The sequence below is a fragment of the Mandrillus leucophaeus genome, unplaced genomic scaffold (genome assembly GCF_000951045.1).
Source record: "Mandrillus leucophaeus isolate KB7577 unplaced genomic scaffold, Mleu.le_1.0 Scaffold292, whole genome shotgun sequence".
Lineage (NCBI taxonomy): Eukaryota > Metazoa > Chordata > Mammalia > Primates > Cercopithecidae > Mandrillus > Mandrillus leucophaeus.
Genome location: NW_012103054.1, coordinates 737,844 through 758,318, shown reverse-complemented (window position 1 = coordinate 758,318; position 20,475 = coordinate 737,844).

Below are 20,475 nucleotides of genomic sequence, written 5' to 3'. Positions count from 1 at the left end.
TCCCTGTGTCCATGTGTTCTCGTTGTTCAGTTCCCACTTATGAGTGTGAATATGTGGTGTTTGGTTTTCTGTTCCTGTGTTAGTTTGCTGAGAATGGTGGTTTCCAGTTTCATCCATGTCCCTGCAAAAGACATGAACTCATCCTTTTTTATGGCTGCATAGTATTCCATGGTATATATGTACCACATTTTCTTTATCCAGTCTATCATTGATGGGCATTTGGATTGGTTCCAAGTCTTTGCTATTGTGAACAGTGCTGCAATAAACAAATGTGTGCATGTGTCTTTATAGTAGAATGATTTCTAATCCTTTGGGTATAGACCCAGTAATGGGATTGCTGGGTCAAATGGTATTTCTGATTCTAGATCCTTGAGGAATCGCCAGACTGTCTTCTACAATGGTTGAACTAATTTACACTCCGACCAACATTGTAAAAGTGTTTCTGTTTCTCCGCATCCTCTCCAGCATCTGTTGCTTCCTGACTTTTTAATGATCGCCATTCTAACTGACGTGAGATGGTATAGCATTGTGGTTTTGATTTGCATTTCTCTAATGACCAGTGATGATGAGTTTTTTTCATATGTTTTTTGGCCGCATAAATTCTTCTTTTGAGAAGTGTCTGTTCATATCCTTTGCCCAGTCTTTGAGCGGGTTTTTTTTGTTGTAAATTTGTTTAAGTTCTTTGTAGATTCTGGATATTAGCCCTTTGTTAGATGGATAAATTGCAAAAACGTTCTTCCATTCTGTAGGCTGCCTGTTCACTCTGATGATAGTTCCTTTTGCTGTGGAGAAGCTCTTTAGTTTAATTAGATCCCATTTGTCAATTTTGGCTTTTGTTGCCATTGCTTTTGGTGTTTTAGTCATGAAGTCTTTGCAGATGCCTATGTCCTGAATGGTATTGCCTAGGTTTTCTTCTAGAGTTTTTATGGTTTTAGGTCTTATGCTTAAGTTTTTAATACATCTTGAGTTAATTTTTGTACAAGGTGTAATGAAGGAGTCCAGTTTCAGTTTTCTGCATATGGCTACCCAGTTTTCCCAACACCATTTATTAAATAGGGAATCCTTTCTCCATTGCTTGTTTTTGTCAGGTTTGTCAAAGATCAGATGGTTGTAGATGTGTGGTGTTATTTCTGAGGTCTCTGTTCCCTTCCATTGGTTTCTATATCTGTTTTGGTACCAGTACCATGCTGTTTTGGTTATTGTAGCCTTGTAGTATAGTTTGAAGTCAGGTAGCATGATGCCTCCAGCTTTGTTCTTTTTGCTTAGGATTGCCTTGGCTCTACGGGCTCTTTTTTGGTTCCATGTGAAATTCAAAGTGGTTTTTTCTAATTCTGTGAAGAAAGTCAATGGTAGCTTGATGGGCATAGCATTGAATCTATAAATTACTTTGGGCAGTATGGCCATTTTCATGATATTGATTCTTCCTATCCATGAGCATGGAATGTTTTTCTATTTGTTTGCATCCTCTCTTATTTCCTTGAGCAGTGGTTTGTACTTCTCCTTGAAAAGGTCCTTCATGTCCCTTTGTAAGTTGTAGTCCTAGATATTTTATTCTCTTTGTAGTAATTGTGAATGGGAGTTCACTCACGGTTTGGTTCTCTGTCTATTATTGGTGTATAGGAATGTTTGTGATTTTTGCACACTGATTTTGTGTCCTGAGGCTTTGCTGAAGTTGCTTATCAGCTTAAGGAGTTTTTGGGCTGAGACAATGGAGTTTTCTAAACATACAATCATGTCATCTGCAAACAGAGATAATTTGGCTCCCTGTCTTCCTATTTGAATACCCTTTATTTATTTCTCTTGCCTGATTGCCCTGGCCAGGACTTCCAATAATTTGTTGAATAGGAGTGGTGAGAGAGCATCCTTGTCTTGTGCCAGTTTTCAAAGGGAATGCTTCCAACTTTTGCCCATTGAGTATGATATTGGCTGTGGGTTCGTCATAAATTTGAAGAGCTATTTTTTTAACCTTCTGTCACAGAGATATTTTGTATAGATCAAGAGATCTTGAAGCATTCAAGATGCATACTGGAGAAAATCAATAGTGACAAATTAACCTGTGTGTTGAACAATTCCAGAGAATGAATGAAGATTTATCTCAAGTGTTCACAGAGCAATCTTGTTGTAGAATTAGATGAGCCAATAAAAATTCACATTATGTTATTAAACAGCTGACTGCTATTTACAATTCTATGAAAGAGACAACCCTGGGTTCTGCACCCTGCAAAGCTCAGATTTGCGATGATCTTGTAGGATGCTATAATCATGGAAAGCTAGCCATAACATGTTTGGCTCTGTTCTTTGAGAAAGCCTGAATATATTGCATTGTTTTGGTGTGACACACAGAGGTCAACCAAGATTGGTCTCTTGATCTCTGAATAAAATAATGTAATATTTTGGGGCATATTCAAGGGTGGAGGGTGAGAAGAGGGAGAGGATCAAGAAAAATAACTTACAGGTACTGGGCTTAATACCTGGGTGATGAAATAATCTGTACAAGCAATCGCCATGACGCAAGTTTACTGATACAACAAACCTGCACATGCACTCCTGAACTTAAAATAAAAGTTTTAAAAAATTAAATTAAATTGTTTAAATGTAATATAAAAACTTAATTTTTTAAATTAAGGAACACTTGAGACATTAAGACCAAAATTAAAACTCCAAACTGTCAAGCAACTGTTAAATGTGTGCAAATAGGAAACAAATAGAATGAAATGAAGCCTCAAGAATCTACCCCTAAGCCAAAGGACACAACATTGCCAATAAGGACATCTGAGGAGGCATTTCCACTCCACTGAAGGTTAAGACTCTGTTTACCTGAAGCATCACTACTACCATTCTGAAAAGCAAAAAACTACGTTTGTTGGTATGTTTATTTAACAAAGGGGACTGAACAATCCTCAGAAAGACTCTCTTTCCTGGAAATAACATGATTTGAAAATTGGACAGTAGGCTGGGCACGTGGGTCACACCTGTAATCTCAGCACTTTGGGAGGCCGAGGCAGGCGGATCACGAGGTCAAGAGATTGAGGTCATCCTGCCCAACATGGTGAAACCCGTCTCTACTAAAAATACGAAAATTAGCTCGACATGGTGGTGCATACCTGTAGTCCCAGCTACTAGGGAGGCTGAGGCAGGAGAATCATTTGAGCCCAGGAGGCAGAGGTTGCAGTGAGCCGAGATCGTGCCACTGCACTCCAGCCTGGTGACAGAGCAAGACTCTGTCTCAAAATAATAATAATAATAAATAAAAATAAATTGGACAGTAGAGTACTGACCTACCCTTTTATCAGAATGGGAGGAAAAATCATAATCTGGCCTTGGAAATTGCTACTTCTCCATCATAAGACGTGGTTTTGCCAGAATAATTAATTTTTAAAATTTTTTTAATGTACGTACAAAGAAAAAGCTCTGCTTTAAAGCAATCATGAACTAAATGTAGGACTTACACACACTTTTCTCAAGGCTGGATTAATACCCTGCCAATAGCAATGTACGGGCTTCTATGTCTACTGGTATTTACTTAAAAACATTAATATGATCAGATAACTGTTTTTAAAAGTATTCACTACATCAGAAGCCTCAGGGAGTAATGCAAGTTCCAGAATTGCTTTATGAATTGATATCCTAAAACTTTATACAATAAATGAATAACAGAAAATGAAAATGGACTTACAAGCAATGAAAGAGTGTGTTAGGCCCGTTCTTCTCATGTTTCTTGGAAAACATGAAACCCATGCCAACACTTGACATCATTTCCTTTAGGAGCAATGTTTTAAAAGAAGATAGACAAATATAAATAAGTAAATACTTACTATTATTTTGTGCTTCTTCCTCTCAGATGATAAACTTTTATTTCAATCTTTTTATAACTATCTCCATAAGGAAATAGTGAGAAAAGAATGTTTTCTTGGAAAAATAAGCTCTATGAAGTTTATGGCTGACCCATCAAAAGAGTTAGTGCCCCAGGCACAGTGGCTCACACCTATAATCCCAGCACTGTGGGAAGCCAAGGCGGGAGGATCACTTGAGCCCAGGAGTTCAAGACCAGCCTGGACAACATAATGAGATCTCGTCTCTATAAAACATTTTTAAAAATTAACTGGGTGTCATAGCACATGCCTGTAATCGCAGCTACTGGGGAGGCTGAGGCGGGAGGATCACTTGAGCCCAAGAGGTCGAGGCTGCAGTGAGCCATGATCACACTACTGCACTCCAGCCTAGGCGACAAAGTGAGATCCCGTCTTAAAAAAAAAAAAAAGAAATTCAATACACTTTGATTACAAAGCTGGCTATCCCGCAGTCATAAAGGGCCCCACCTGCCACTGTGGGACATTCCTGGCCCAGGATATCACACATCTAAGGACTTAGAAGAAAGTTGATGATAAGGCTATGCCAGCTGTGCCTTTGACTTCTTGTCTTACTGCAGAATCTGCCCCAGAACTAGGCAGTTCTCCTGACCTTCCCCTGAGGAAGAGTGCTAGGTTATATTTTTTCAGAATTTAGAATCATCCTAACAATATGACATTGTGAACATTGATTTATCCCTAAAAACTCATTTAGTAAAATGTCTTTAGGCTTGTTACCCTGGCAGGATTATGAGGCTGCAATGCGATTCCATAAACATATGCTGGAGATATGCTGGAAATAAGGCATTTCTTATAAATCATGAGAAAGAATGCCTCAAAGGGAAAATATTTTTAAGTGATTCCCTATGATTCCGGGAGTACACATAAATGGAGATAAGTAAATTATATCTCTCAATATGGGGCACACTTCATTCTCTCCCTTCACCTCATCGACCAGTCCTGCTCCTGCCATCATTCCTCTCAGATGACACCACCAACTGTAATTACTCTCCATGTGTGAAACGGTGGCTGAGGACACTGAAGCGTGACGAGTGGCCAGTCTTTCCCGCACTGCCAACATTGGAAGATTGCTCTTTGATTTATGTCTATAGCCTTTGCTTGCAGAACTGGGAGGTGTTTGCAACTCTATTTGGTAGACTTGACATTGACCTGAAGCTTTTATTCATAGTCACTCATCTCTGAACTTGACATACCAGACTGGTGTGTCTGGTACTGCAGCCTCTCGGCAGACAACAGCTCAGGCACACGTTTGATGCTTCACTTCAGAGAAACCTAGAAACATTTCTTCCATCCCTGTTGCCTGAAGTTGCCTGCTTCTGCCTGAGGCACAATAGCTTCCTAGGCTTTCCGCGGGCCTCTGCTGTCCTTCTTTGCTCGTTCCAACGTGGTGATCCAACCGACCTCAGTACAGAAAGGCTGGTTATATTTCAGAATCTTTTTGCTGATGAGTTTATTCTGACTTTACTCACCTTGAGAGGGCTATTCATAACTAAACAGCTTAGATGCTGCTTTACCTATATTACTTTATGCCTGTGCTTGTTGTCCTGTGTGATTATTAATAATGTCCCTTTTACTGTTTTTCTTTTAATTTTTATTTTTACTTTTATAATTTTTGAGAGGGAGTCTGGCTCTATCAAGCAGGCTGGAGCACAGTGGTGTGATCTTGGCTGATTATAGCCTCTGCCTCCCAGGTTCAAGCAATTCTTGTGCCTCAGCCTCCCGAGTAGCTGGAATTACAGGCATGTGCCACCAGGCTTCACTAATTTTTGCATTTTTAGTAGAGACGGCGGGGCGGGGGGGGGGGGGGGGGGGGCGGTCTCACCATGTTGGCTAGGCTGGTCTCAAACTCCTGACCCCAAGTGATCCACCTACCTCGGCTTCCTAAAGTGCTGGGATTACAGACCTGAGTCACTGCATGCCAGCCTGTTTTTATTTTTTAGAAACACGGTCTTGCTCTGTCTTCCAGGCTGGAGTGTAGTGGTACAATGTTAGTTCACTGTAACCTCAAACTCCAGGGCTCAAGTGATCTTCTCGCCTTGGCTTCCCAAAGTGCTGGGATTACAGGTGCGCACCACCACGCCTGGCCCCCTTTTACTCTTAAAAGTGTCCTAATTTTAATAACAAATTAAATACTCACCCTATTTATAGTCCACGTGCCTGTTTCTTATTCCTGTAGGAAAAGAAAACGTATTTTGCTTATTAAGGCTTACAGTCTACAAGAAATCAACTCGACTTATTCCTTCCCTTCAAACAGGACCAGACCAAAATCAGCTTCTTGATGACTGTGTATTGCATTCACATGGGTCTTTACAAGTTACTTAATGAAAGCTTTGTAATCAAGAGTTATATATCCGCCTAAATCCCTTTGCTGAATGAAGTCTAATTTAAATGATTTTTTCATAATTTAAAAAATTTATTTGAAATCAATGCAGTCATTTTATATTTTTCCAAGCTCAGAACAGTGGATCTCCAACATGGCCTATTAACCACATTATTAATTCTCAATATTATGGTAAGGTATAGATAGATAGATGATAGATAGATAGATAGATAGATAGATAGATAGATAGATAGATAGATAGATACATAGATACCTAGATAGATACATAGATAGATACATAGATGGATGATGGATGGACATTCTATTTGAATTACTACTTTTGTTTTTCAAAGCAATTTTATGTGTATTGTCTCACTCCACACTTATAAAAACCTCTGCTGTCGATAATATTATAATCCTTATGAAAAAACTGAAGGACTCAGAGTGAAGGGGCTTGCAAGGGGCTAGCAAGTTAACAGCAGAATCAGGACTAGCTAGATTCAGGCCTTCTAATATGTAGGCCTCTGCTCCTTCCATTCTCAATGGTACTTTATATCTCACTACAGGGTCATTCACCCAGAGCAAAGCCAATATGAGTTGTATGGAGGTGCCTCAAAATAGTAAAATCACTCATTCCTTGGAGTCTTCTGTTTTTAACCGCTTAATTATGTTTGTTCTTCTCTGTACCTGTGTGTTTTTGTTGATTTTCCCACAAGCTTATTAAAGTAAGAAGTGAATCCAGGATTAGTCCTTCTTAATGAGATTTCCAAGGTACTTTTAAGAAAAGAAGTGATCAATTAAAGCTATTTGCATAGCTCTAGATGACAAATCTAAAAGCAAATACTGTGTTCTTGGTAATTATCAATGAGTTCAGTCCTCAGGGAGAGGAAAACAGTCATTAAGCAAAGAATTTGTGCTCACTTCGCAGTAAGACTCCAAGCTGACCTTCTTTTAATAGTCTTATTTTTGAAAAGTTGTCAGGCACATTTCTTAGCCATGTGAGACTCTCTGTCAGCACTGATGTGAATTCTCTCCGGCAGTTTTTCCCTTTTGAGGGTACAAGTTAAACATGTGTATTACTAGGCCTTTTGGTCTGTTTGGGCTGCTATAACAAAATGTCATACACTGGGTAACTTAGAGATAATAGGAATGTATTTCTTACAGTTCTGGAGGCTGAGAAGTCCGAGATGGAGGAGCAGGCAGATTCAGTGCCTGCTGAGGCCCCAGTTTCTGATTTAAAGATCGCGTCTTCTCACCGCGGCCTCACATAGTGAGGGGGCAAGGGAGCTCTCAGGGGCCTCTTTCATAAGAGAACTAATCCCAATTATGAAATCTCTGCCTTCATGACCTCATCACTTCCTAAAAGGTCTCCCTCCTAATACCATCACCGTAGAGGTCAGGATTTCAATATATAAATTTGGGGGGTAGTGACACAAACATTTAGAATATAGCAGCAGGTCTTACCTCAAATCTATTGTATCAGAATTTCTGGGTTAGGCCACTAGATACAGAAAATTCTATTATCAAAGAGATAAATAATTGCTTTGTGCCCCAGTTCCTAATATCCTACCACTAGCAAATCCAAGTTAATTATCTGACATGGTTGCTCACAAGTAAACACTGCAGATGTCTGGAGGAACGATCAGTTGTAATCCAAAGCTATTATAAATTTGCATTGAGAGAAACATGCCTAAGAACATTTTATTTCAAGAATTCTCTGGCTTTTATTAGGTCAATAATTATTAAACCTTAGTGTTTAAACATCAGGAGGTAATGTTAAAACACAGAATACTGGGCCACCCCTTAGTGATTGAAATGAGGCTCAAGAATTTACATTTCCAACATGTTTCTAGATGATGCTGATGGTCTGGAGTCCACGTTTTGAAAGCTATTGGTCCAGACCAGTGGTCTCACCACTTTGAAAATATCTTCTTAAAGATAATTTTGTTAATGTTGCATCTGTTTAGAAAGCATTAGTTATGTTTAAGAGGCATGTATTGGAAATGATAATAAAGCCCCAACACACTCGAAATTCAAACAAGTGTTAATTTAATCCAATAAATATTTATAACTGGAAGAAAGTTTCTCCCATAAATTATTTAAAGCAGGATCACAGAATTTGAAGACCAAAAATAGGCAGTATTATGGTATCATAGTAAATATCTTTTCAATCACTTAAATTTCTCAATGAAAGTATAACAAATACATCAAGACCCTTACTTTAAGTGCCTGGTATTGAGTCTCACATTAATAATTAGATATTATTGTCCCTTTCTCTACGTTCTTAGTGAACTTCATTCTACTGTAGAATAGAAGTGAAAATCAAAAGAAGGCATAGCATGGTGAACTGATTTACTCAACATTGTTTTTCAGTGTATTAGTCCTTCTGCCCCTAAACCATGCTTTTTCTCAAGTTTTGTCTTGGGAAAGGAAACATTAATTTCTGATGGCAAATAACCAGCCAACATCATTTCAAATACATTGTGTAAATACAGTTGAGCTATGGTTCCCCCCATCTTTGAAAAAATACTACAAGTTTAATTAAAAGTCTTTTAAGCATAACAATATCTCACTATGCTCAACTCAGTTCACTAACTTTGTTAGAAAAAAGTTACAGAAGGTAAGGAAAAGCTTAGAATTTCTGCTGTGTTTTAACTGTGGTTCTCTCAGATTTGTAACTTTCTTTTCATTGAAAATAAACACTAAGACCTTCTTTAAAGGTCATTTCTACCTCATCCTCTGTCTTCTGAAATAAAAGTTAATTTAATTTTTTTCTTTTCAGTTTATTTAAATTTCAGCCTCTAATGGCACACAGAGTAAATCCTCCACACTATTTTTTCCAAATATTTTTCTGTTATTTTTGTGTATACTAAGGACGCATGAAAGAGAATGTATGGGAAAGGGTGTTTCACTTTACCAATGTTTGCTATTCAAATCTCTACCACCCAAAAAATTGTTATGGAATTTATAGTGTGGTTTTGCACTGATAAACCAAGCCATGTGTTCAAATTTTATGGTGAAAAAAAATGCAGTAGACGCAAAATATCCTATTAGGGTCAAAACCTAGACAGTGCATCTCAAATCAAAAGAATAAAATTATATGATCAGGACCTTCAATTTTTGTTAAAGATAAAGGGGGTATTGAGGGCCTGTCTAACACTCCCTATTCTAGTAAAGAATGGATGAAAGGAGGTGGGAAAGTGTGTACGGGTGGGGTTGGAAGAGAGAAAGAAACAGTCATGCTTTATTGCTTAAGACAATTTTTTTAATGTCCTAGAGGAAGTAGCAGGGAAGTGTCAGAGTGACTGAGATGTCAAAGAAATAATCTCACAAAAGAAATACTGCATTTGAAGCAAGGAACCACTTCTCATTAATGTCTACCCACTAGCAAATGGTTGGGGTCAGAAACACGTACATTCTCCAAACTGCCTTCAGTCAGAAGACAAGGATTTATCAAAAAAACAAAAAAAAAAAAACAAAAAAAAAACAACAAAAAAAACACAAAGGAGCTCAAACAAGTATTAAACAACTATGCAGAGTCAGTCATTGAAATGTTTAAAATAAAACAATCTTTGGGGCAATTCTTCTGGATAATAAATGCCTCTGCTTGAAAAAGGGCCTGGAGTTGAGGTTCTTTTATTGTGAACGACAGGAAGGACTTAACTGGAGGAAAGCTAATGACCTTGTTTCTACATTCCTCAGACATCAGTCGTCTGCCAGAAAATCGCCTATGGGGTTGAGGCAGTGACAGTTTAAAATGGCCAGGGAGAAGGTCTACAGAGAAAATGAGCTGCAGCTTCAGTGGCAGTTTCTAAAAATGTTGGTGAATATTTCCGCTATAGAGCAAAGCAGTACACATTGCACTATCTGCTACCAGAGCTAAGCCGCTGGCCAAGATGCTAAGCTCTTTGAGGAATTATTCTCTCTGTTTTAAAAAATTCTTTTCTATTTCCATCAACCCCGAGTAAACTTCCTCCAAGTAAGCTAAAACATCAGATGAGTGAAATTCCTTTGGTAAGAAAATCAAAGGATCTTTCTTTTTGGAGTAAAGAAAAATGTTAGAACAGCAAAATCCCCAATCTTCCCTCATATCATACTTCGTGTGTTTCTTCTCCCAAACTAGGATAAACTGTTTCCAACAACGTCAGGAGCTTGGTCTTTTGCTCTGAGGGCGCAACATTCTCTCTAGATTTATTTCAATAAATGTTTGTTGAGTACTAACAAGAGTGAGTTTTTGCATTAGACTAAAAAGTATATGCAACTAGGGAAAAAAGACTGGTTAGTCATCAAAAAACGACTGCTACAGTCTTTCTTTCCCATTTGAAATTGGACAAATATTCAGTCCCTCTAGGCCTTCTTATAATTGTGTGAAATATGATAATAAACATGAAATTGCTTCATAACTTGCAAAGCAAAATGTAAATGAAAGAGTTTGGTATTTAATGAAACCCTGTCCTCCAGCAGCGTATAGTCTAGCAAAGTGCTTCTTAGGTAGGGTAGCCATATAATCTATTGTGCAAACCAGATAATTTTTTAGGGTGAAATGAGGTGTTATTTGTAATCATAGAGGAAACGCAGATGAAAATCAGGACTGATTTTCTTCTTAAAGACATTGAACAAAATACTCATGGACAATATGAAATATTAATCCAGAGTCAACATGTAGGATCCAGAGTCAACATGTAGGGGCTCACAAAGTAGGTTTGGGTTTGAGTACTTGGGTTACTTATTGAAAAGTCCTAGGCCAGGCATGGTGGCTCATGCCTGTAATCCCAGTACTTTGGGAGGCCGAGGCAGGCAGATCACCTGAGGTCAGTTGTTCGAGACCAGCCTGGCCAACATGGTGAAATTCCGTCTCTACTAAAAATACAAAAATTAGTCAGGCATGGTGGCAGGCACCTGTAAGCCCAGCTGCCTGGGAGGCTAAGGCAGGAGAATCACTTGAACCCTGGAGGCAGAGGCTGCAGTGAGTTGAGATCACACCATTGCACTGCAGTCTGGGCAACAAGAGTGAAATTCTGTCTCAAGAAAGAAAGAAAGAAAAAAAGGAAAGAAAGAAAGAAGAAAGAAAGAAAGAAAGAAAGAAAGAAAGAAAGAAAGAAAGAAAGAAAGAAAGAAAGAAAGAAAGAAAGAAAGAAAGAAACTTAGAAATCATGTAGGCTATGTGGTTCTATTTTGCTATATTTAAGTTTGAGCATGAAGCTTTATCTAAAGTAAAATTGTTTGTGTGTTATTACAGCTAGATTATAATATCTAGGCTATTCACTGCTTGAAAATGTCCCTACAACCTTTATTCATCAATCATGGTATCAAAATAACATCATAACAACCAGCTTAATTTAGAGTATATAAATAACATATAACGAAGGTGCTTTAAAAAGGAAATACAGTCTTCTACTCTGTTTTGATATGCAATTATATACACTTAATTAAAAAGTAAAGAAAAAGTGAAAGTAGAATTCACAAAACAATTGAATTGTCAAACACCTTCCACAATATTAAAATTGTTATTTTGTAATTTGCTTTATGTATATTGCCAATAAAATTGTGTTTCACGTGATGAATGAGGATTTTGGAAGGAGATTGCTGTCAGGGAATTTAGCAATAAAACAAAGCAGTGAAGAAGATATTAGCTTTTTATTGCTAATTTACTTCCTTGGTTTTGCATTGCACCAGGGGTAATTCCTCTATCAAAGTGTGGTAATAATGTCTGACAAACTTACCTGATAAATGTGCCCCATCTTCAGAATGTAGGATAAGCTGTGTTTGTTCAATTTTACTGCATCCTGAGACAAATAAAATTGGGGAAAAGCTGCCATGAAATGAAGCTATTTTCTACAGAGTTTGTTCTTGACAAGCTGTATTGCAGCCCCAGCCACAATAAGGAGACAATGACTCATCTGGTATATAGCAAAACAATGAAAATAAAATAAACAAACAAAAACAAATATAAAGTTCCTAAATGCTATTCCAGCAACAGACCTGTAAAGAGATATCAGTTAATCTAAAATATGTATATGTTAGATGCTTAACTTTTTTTTGTTGGATAGATGAATGAATGGCAGGAATAATGCCTACTTCAATGCACTACTTTCAATATTTCCCATAGTTCAACCCATAAAATAGAAGACAGAGAGGGAAAGAGCTAGATAAAATAAGAGGGAGAATGAGAGAGGAAGAAAAGTAACAGAGAGTAAATGAAAATCTTCACTCAAAATCATAAGGAATGTATCTTAACTGAATATTTTGATTGATGTGATGCATTGTTTTAGAATCACTGCTCCAAGGAAAAAATTGAGGCAAGAGGAAAATATACCCCATTGGGCAGTGGGCAGGAAGAAAAAAAAATCTCTGTCAAAGAGCACAAATCTTATTTACAATGGAACTTTAATGACTCTAAGCTGCTTTAACTCCCATGTAGTTCCCCCATTGGAAGAAGATTATGAAAGACTGCTCTCCTCTCTCCCAGCACACACTGGTGTTGTTACCCCATTCTAAATGAGTATGGTAATGGCATTCACTAGGGATTATCAACATTTAGAGAAAAGAGTCTGAGAAAAAGAAAAAAGATCCAATACAAGCTGAGAAGAATACAACTTATCTATGGAGCTGCTGTGGATGGAAATGGCAAGTATAGATATCAATATATTACATGAGTCACTCGTGGTAGAGATTCACCTTAATGGCTTAGAACTCAATAAAGCTGAGGCAGAGGGACCCATTGTATAATAGTTTTAGGACTCTTCACTGCTAATGGAATAAGCTATAACCCTTTCCAAAGGAGCCCTAGAGCACCAGAATCACAGGGAGACAAAAAATAGTAGAAACTATGTATTTTTTCCCAGTATACTCGCATTTATCCACTTATGAGCAGGAATCTGTGATTGGAAAGCTTTCCAGAGTGACCTTGATTTCTAAAACTAATTAAGCAACAAGAAATGCATGAAACTGAGAAAGGAGACAAGTCTAAGGTGAACATTGGGCTATAACACAATCATAAAAGGCTTCAGAAATAACTGAAGAAGGACGACTGTTCTTGACCTATAACTTTACCTCATTTTGCTTGTACTGCTGAATCACATAAATGGAAAATAAGCAAAAGCAGTGGTTGTTGTAATTACTTTCATAATAGTGATGATTTTGACCTGATGTGAATTAATATTCTTAAACTTCTTCAAGGTACATTGCATTTGGCCAATTCTTCTTATTCTAAATCACCACAAAAGAACAAGGCTTACCATACATCTTAGCAAAGCTGTTTTTGGTTTTTGTTTCTAATTCCTAAGGTCATCAACTCTAATCTTACAGAAGTTAAGCTTTGTTCTAATTGGCTATATAATCAGGGGTAAGTAACCTAATTTCTATAATTTAGGGCACTTATTCCTACATTGCACTGTACATTTTTCCTTACAGGTAGAAAATTACGTTATTTTGTAATAATAATAAAGTCAAAAAGGGTGTCCATGTTAAGCTATAAGAATTCAATCTGGAGAACATGGAGCATATTTTCCCTCACTTGGAGGGCTAGGGTAAGAGTAATTATTGGCAATGTTAGACTGAACAAACAGTACACTCCGTAAAAAATGAGATGGCCAACAACACTATTAATTGCATAAGATACTGGCTCATTCATTCATCAAACATTTATTGGTTGGCCCTAATCATGCAAGTTTACAAAAACCTACAATACAGCTTCATGGCAAAGCTTTCTCCTATGAAGAAACTTTTTACATAATAAAATTCAGAGAGAAAATAGTCAAAGGCATACTTAGTAAACCTTGCCAGTGGGGCTGAAAATCTGTTTCCCAATTGAAAAACCACAGCCAGATACCATGTATAAAGGAAAGTCATTCTCAGTAATCTTACTCTCCCTTTACTATTGTTTTTTAATAGATGACTGAAAATTACTGAGAGAATAAGCTCAAAAGAAAAAGACAGAAAATGTTGAATATGTTTGAAGTCTTTAACCCTTATAAAATAAAAATATCCAGTCATCTTCACTATAGGAAGGAAACTAGTAACATACATCTTTGGGAGTAGAACACACCTCGCCTTCCTTTTCCTAAATATTCCCTTCTGGCTCAATTAGCTGATAGAGGAGAGCTATTTCACCCTTGGAATTCTAACAGGGGGGCATGGGAAGGGCAGCAGTGCTCCAATCCTTGTTGGGTCCACCCCTGGATCTTGTTCAGGAATTAGGGGTGTCACAATTAATTCATTCATAACATATAAAGCTCCAAAGTTTCTACATTTTTAATTGAGCTAAAGTAATTTAATTTTTTCCTAAAATAATATCATTTTCACTCCCTTGTACTCTGTTATGCTTTCTCAGTAGCACGAGAAGGGATTAGAGTTACAGTTAGTCCTGAGAATTGAGGAAAACCCTGGTTCTGACTATAGGACAACATCAGACACATGTAGGCCACCCATCATCGTCACAAGGGAACAACACGGAACAGATACCTCAGGGAATTCCTGGTGATTTAGTCACCCACCTTTCCCCGCTTTGCCTCTTGATATCTCTGAGCTCTAAGGGTGGAGAAAAGGGAAAGAGATAGGGGTCAGTGCTTCCCTCCGAGGGAAAGTCCTAAGAAAGCAGTGCACAGCCATTGAAGGTCCGAGGCCATTCACTCTGTACAACACACTGATAAAAAACAAACCAGTGAAAAATAAAGTCTAGTTAACTCAGGCAAATGCTTTTGAAAAATTCAAATTCAAGCTCTTAACTATCAAATGTTAACTAACTAGGAGGCAATTGCTCTACCAACAGTGAGCTGGCTTCCATTTGCTTTCCCTGGCTTCAGATTTCTCTTCAAAGAGACATATTAAACAACGCACTGATATTTTTCAACCTGGCAGGAAATATGCCAGCTGCACCAGCCATTGGAAAGGGAAGACTATTATCCCAATTGCCAATTTTAACCAACCCAGTAAGTAAATAGCCTGGGCCTAATCTTTATAGGCAGTTAAACTGTGCAGTGCTTGATAAATACTCCTGGGTGGCTGTGGTAAAGCAAAACAAAGAATACTGCTGGATAACAAGACAGCTGTAAAAATTAACGTTAGATCCCAGAGGAGATAGGAGTTTCCGGATCACAGAAGCTGTCTGTGACAAGAGAGATACCTATTACAAAAGAGTGATGGTTATTAAAAGAACAATAAGCCACTGCAGCTACATTTAAGGCATTCTACAATCAATTTTAAGATAAGTAACATTGCCTGAAGTTAAGGACAAAAGATAACAAAATACAAACCCCATCCAAATGTATCAAAGCCTTGCAATTAACTTCTCATTACCAGAAGAAAACGTTGTATAAAATGGCTATTGAAGAAGGATATTGGTCCAGGAAGGCAATAGTGGAGTTTGGTGGGTCAGACCTGGAGTTTTCTACAAAACGTATAGCCTCTTTTTTCCAGTGTAAAAATCCTTGCCAGAAGCAGGAAAAATCTATATGCTAATCATATTTCCAATTGAGCTCAAACTGAAGGAAGTTAAGAGGAGAGCACAAATGACTCAGAGGGCAAAGAGACTGACGTACAAAAAGAAATGATTAAAAGATTCTCAAATGGCCAGCTCTGCTGAGTAGCGACCAAGAGGAGACGTGATTGTCATTGGAAAGTGTCCACAGAGTAAACAACAGTCAGAGTCATTACTGGGCTGAGTCGAAGGACTAAATTGGGGTAAAATTAAGGACAGAGAGATTTAAACTGAATGTCGGTGATGAGAAGGGCTGCCAGATAGTGAAACATCTCCCCAGGGTTAACCATGAGACATCCTCTCAGAAGGCTTTTAAAAGTCAGGCTCTACCATGAACCGAAGGAGCCTTTTTCCAATCTAAAGGAATGAAAAAAAAAAAAAAAATTCCCTCCTTAAAGAGCAGGATTATATTTTGGGAGGGGGGCAGGAATAATTATCTAAGGTTTCTCCTAGAGAAGGAAAAGGCTGTGGTGGGAATCAACGAGGGAAGCTCATTTTAGAGGAGGTGGGGAAGAAAGCAGGAAGCATGAAAAAGGGAAGGTCACCAGCCAGCAGAAAAGAGGTAGGAAGCAACACCCTGTCTAGACTCCAGAAAAACAACGACAGAACCATGACTGGCAAACACTTCTGCAGTGGTTTTGTGCTGAAAGTGATGGCACAGGCATCTCCCTGAGCTCATCAGCACGACGTGGTTTTTCCTAGCAGTAGCCTCAACAGTTGGTGATAACCTACTATATAAATTCCTTGTGTCCTTAAGCTAAGAAATAATTCTCTAAAAACCATAGGAAGCTAGTCTTTGTAGTATTTCCTATTTTTAACTAATGGTACTTAACAGAGTAGTGGTTTAGAATACAAGCTTGGCATCAAGTGGATCTGGGTTCAAATTTCAGCCCTATTTACTGTGTGGCTATTGGCCCACAATATAGCCTTTCAATGACCCAAATTGTCAGCTGAAAATGGGGTGATAATATATACTTTTAGCAGTCAGTGTTCTTGGTTGCAAGAATTACACTGGAAAACTTCAGCAGAGGAGGAATTTATTGGAAGGATATCAGAAAGCTCATAGAATCAACAGTAGAGATGAGAAAATGGGTGGGAATTAAGGGAGGTAGAGCGTACTGAGCCATGGGCAAGGTTATGCCACAGAAACTGCCTGGTTAGGGTGCCACTGTATGAATTGCTGCTCCCACACACTGTCAGACTCTGCTGCCACTGGACACTGGATGCTGTTCCCATCCCCTCTGTGTCATCATCACGAAGTGAATTCTAAAAGATCGCTGCATTTTGTTTATCTTACTTAAGATTCTCATTCAACACTGGGAGCACCTGACTGGCCAAGCCTCAGCCACAATGCCTGTAGCATAGCTGCCAGGGAAACAGAGAAAAGGGAGTAGCTGATCCTTTGCATCTTCTTTAGTGGAATGCAGGATGCAGTGTCCCATGGAGATTCACAAAGTGCATGCTTTCCTCCATATAAGAAAGAGGTTCGGGCCGGACGCGGTGGCTCAGGCCGGTAATCCCAGCACTTTCGGAGGCCGAGGCAGGCAGATCACGAGGTCAGGAGATCGAGACCATCCTGGCTAACACGGTGAAACCCCCTGTCTACTAAAAATACCAAAAAAAAAAAAAAAAATTAGCTGGGAGTGGTGGCTGGCACCCGTAGTCCCAGCTGCTGGGGAGGCTGAAGCAGGAGAATGTCATGAACCCAGGAGGCAGAGCTTGCAGTGAGCCGAGATTGCCCCACGCACTCCAGCCTGGGAGACAGAACGAGGCTCCGTCTCAAAAAAGAAAAAAAGAAAGAGGTTCCAACACTGGAAAGCCAAAAAAGAAAAAAAAAGGACAAACATCTTTCCTTGTTCACCTCTATGTCTGCCCAACTTTGCCTACATTCTTCTTCCCCTAATTAAACTTCCAAAAAATGTTCACACCTAACAAAACACAGTGACCCTTATATACCGAATAACCCTCTCCCAAACAGAAAACAAGACATCAGTTCTCACACCAGCTGGAATCCAGGCTGTCTGAATGATGTTAATCCCTCTAAATTGTGTAACAATCTCACCTTGATATCCACCAACGAACGAACCAAATTGTGACATGAGTAACTCTACCTTACGGTTTTGGAAAGAGAGAGGAAATAAAAAGAAAAACAACAAACATGCAAGTATCTGTCTAACCCGTATCTATCAGGTTCTGAGCTCAGAAAGTAAGAGGTCAGATAGGAGATGTTATTTATACATTTGACAGCAAAGAAGGAAGTACAGATAGGAAGAAAATCAGTGGTCATTCTATCTATAATTGGTCACTAGGCCATAGCTACAATTTTATTTCCTCTTCCGTAGCCCCTTTGCTGCTCAGAGTTCTTTTCCTAGTAAGGCCACCCAAATCTTTATTTCTGAGAGATATAGGTCCTTTGGGGGGTTCTGCCTATATAGAATTGCAGTAGCCCTCCCTATTCAATGTCACCTCTGGTTGCAGTAGAAGAAAATACCTCAGAATATGCCCCCAATGTCACAACAGAAGCCCACTTTCACTTTGAAGCTCAGGATCAGTGACCACAACCAACACCAAAGTCCTCTATTCCAATGGCATAAGGAGACCAAAATGGTCATGTTGCAGTTTCCAATTCAGTAGAACCATTGCTCTGTTTCCTGGAAGACACACCCATCCCTTGAGTAGTTAAGATTCTAGCCGATAGCAGCCAGGGTCAAAAGACTAGAAGCAAAAATTTCAGATTGGTCATTAGGTATAATTATTTCTATTCCTTGGTTCCAAGATACCTGTATTCAAACCGGATGAAGCATCATAAGTTAGCCTAAGAAAATACAGTAATATCAGCTGTATACAGCACCTTGAAAAATGTTATATCCCAGCTGGTATTATAAATAAGTCTTTAACACACATTTCAACAAAGTCAGCTGCTTTTGAGTGATGGGAACCATGTGAAGACCAACAAATAACAGTATAAACCCATTACCTTCCTTGATTCACTACAAAGTGAATTCTTGGTCAGAAGCAAAATTGTGTGGGATAGTGGTAAAATTCATGATTATCAGAAACCAAATCACTAGCCAAACCATTACCCATTGATCATAATATGTATAAATCCTTACATCATGCTGCACTTTTTTCCAGACTTCATGGCTAGTCGATAGATACCGTTCAGAGTTCTTCCCGCTGGAAGGACTTGCCTTCATCACTCTTTCAGGATCAGGCTGAGTGGGGCTGTCCTTGCACTACACTTCACATCTGGCTTATGCCAGCCAGGGGTTCAGAGTGCCAAGTCAAGCTCAAAGCGTTCCCTCATTAAAATAGTCATAGAGAATCACCATTAGGCCATACACGTTTGCTCAGTTGCAAAATGGGTTTTACTAGATTGTAAGGTTGAAATGGAATGTGCTTTTGAATCATTCAGTCCAGAGTCTGACATATAATAAATATACCCAAGTGCAAATAATTATGATTGTCAAAGTAATTTTTAGGTAAGAGCCAAAGTGTTTAGATAAGGAAATGAAATCAAATATAGGTTTTCCTGAGTCTACGTATTTAATAAATAAGCGTAGTCAACACATAGATTATAGATACATATTTAGCATCCTGTTATTACTGAAGTTACGTATTTTAAAGCCAGTTAATTGACGCACACTCTCATTCTTTAATAAATTACCAAAGGAAAATAATACAGGTCTATGATATCAACTAAAAGGAAAAAATTCTAATCATTTCTGGTTACTATGAGGCTTACATAAAACATCATATAACTATAACAGGTTATTTTAAGAAGATAACAACTTAACATTGATTACATAAAATAACACTACACTTTTACTCCCCCCACACACATTTCATGTGGGTTTTGTTTTTTTATTTTTATTTCAATAGTTTTGGGGAACAGGTGGTGTCTGGTTGGATGGAAAAGTTCTTTAGTGGGTGATTTCTGAGATTTTGCTGCATCCATCACCCGAGCAGTGCACACTGTACCCACTGTGCAGTCTTTTATTCCTCACCTCTCTCCCACCCTTTCCCCCAAGTCCCCAAAGTCCATTATATCATTCTTATGCCTTTATGTCCTCATAGCTTAGCTTCCACATATAAGTGAAAGCAGACGATGTTTGGTTTTCCATTCCTGAGTTACTTCACTTAGAATAATGGTCTCCAACTCCATCCAGGTTGCTGCAAATGCCATTGTTTAATTCCTTTTCATGACAGAGTAGTATTCCATGGTGTATGTGTCCGTGTGTGTGTGTGTGTGTGTGTGTGTGTGTCTGTGTGTATCACAGTTTCTTCAGCCACTCAGTCGATGAGCATTTAGGGTGGTTTCATTTTTTGCAATTGCAAATTGTGCTGCTATAAACATGCATGTGCAAGTGTCTTTTTTATACAATGACTTCTTTTCCTGTAGGAAGATACCTATTCGTGGGATTGCTGGATCAAATGATAGTTCTATTTTTATTTTTTGGGGAATTTCCATACTGTTTTCCATGGTGGTTTTTACTAGTTTGCATTCCCACCAGCAGTGTAAAAGTGTTCCCTTTTCACCACATCCATGCCAACATCTATTTTTTTTGATTTATTGATTATGACCATTCTTGCAGGAGTAAGGTGGTGTCTCATTGTGGTTTTGATTTGAAATTCCCTGATAATTAGTGATGTTGAGCATTGTTTCACAGGTTTCTTGGCCATTTGTGTATCTTCTTTTGAGCATTGTCTATTCATGTCCTTTGCCCACTTTCTGATGGGATTGTTTTTTGGTTTTTATTTTTTTGTTTTTGTTTTTGTTTTGCTGATTTGTGTGAGTTCCTTGTAGA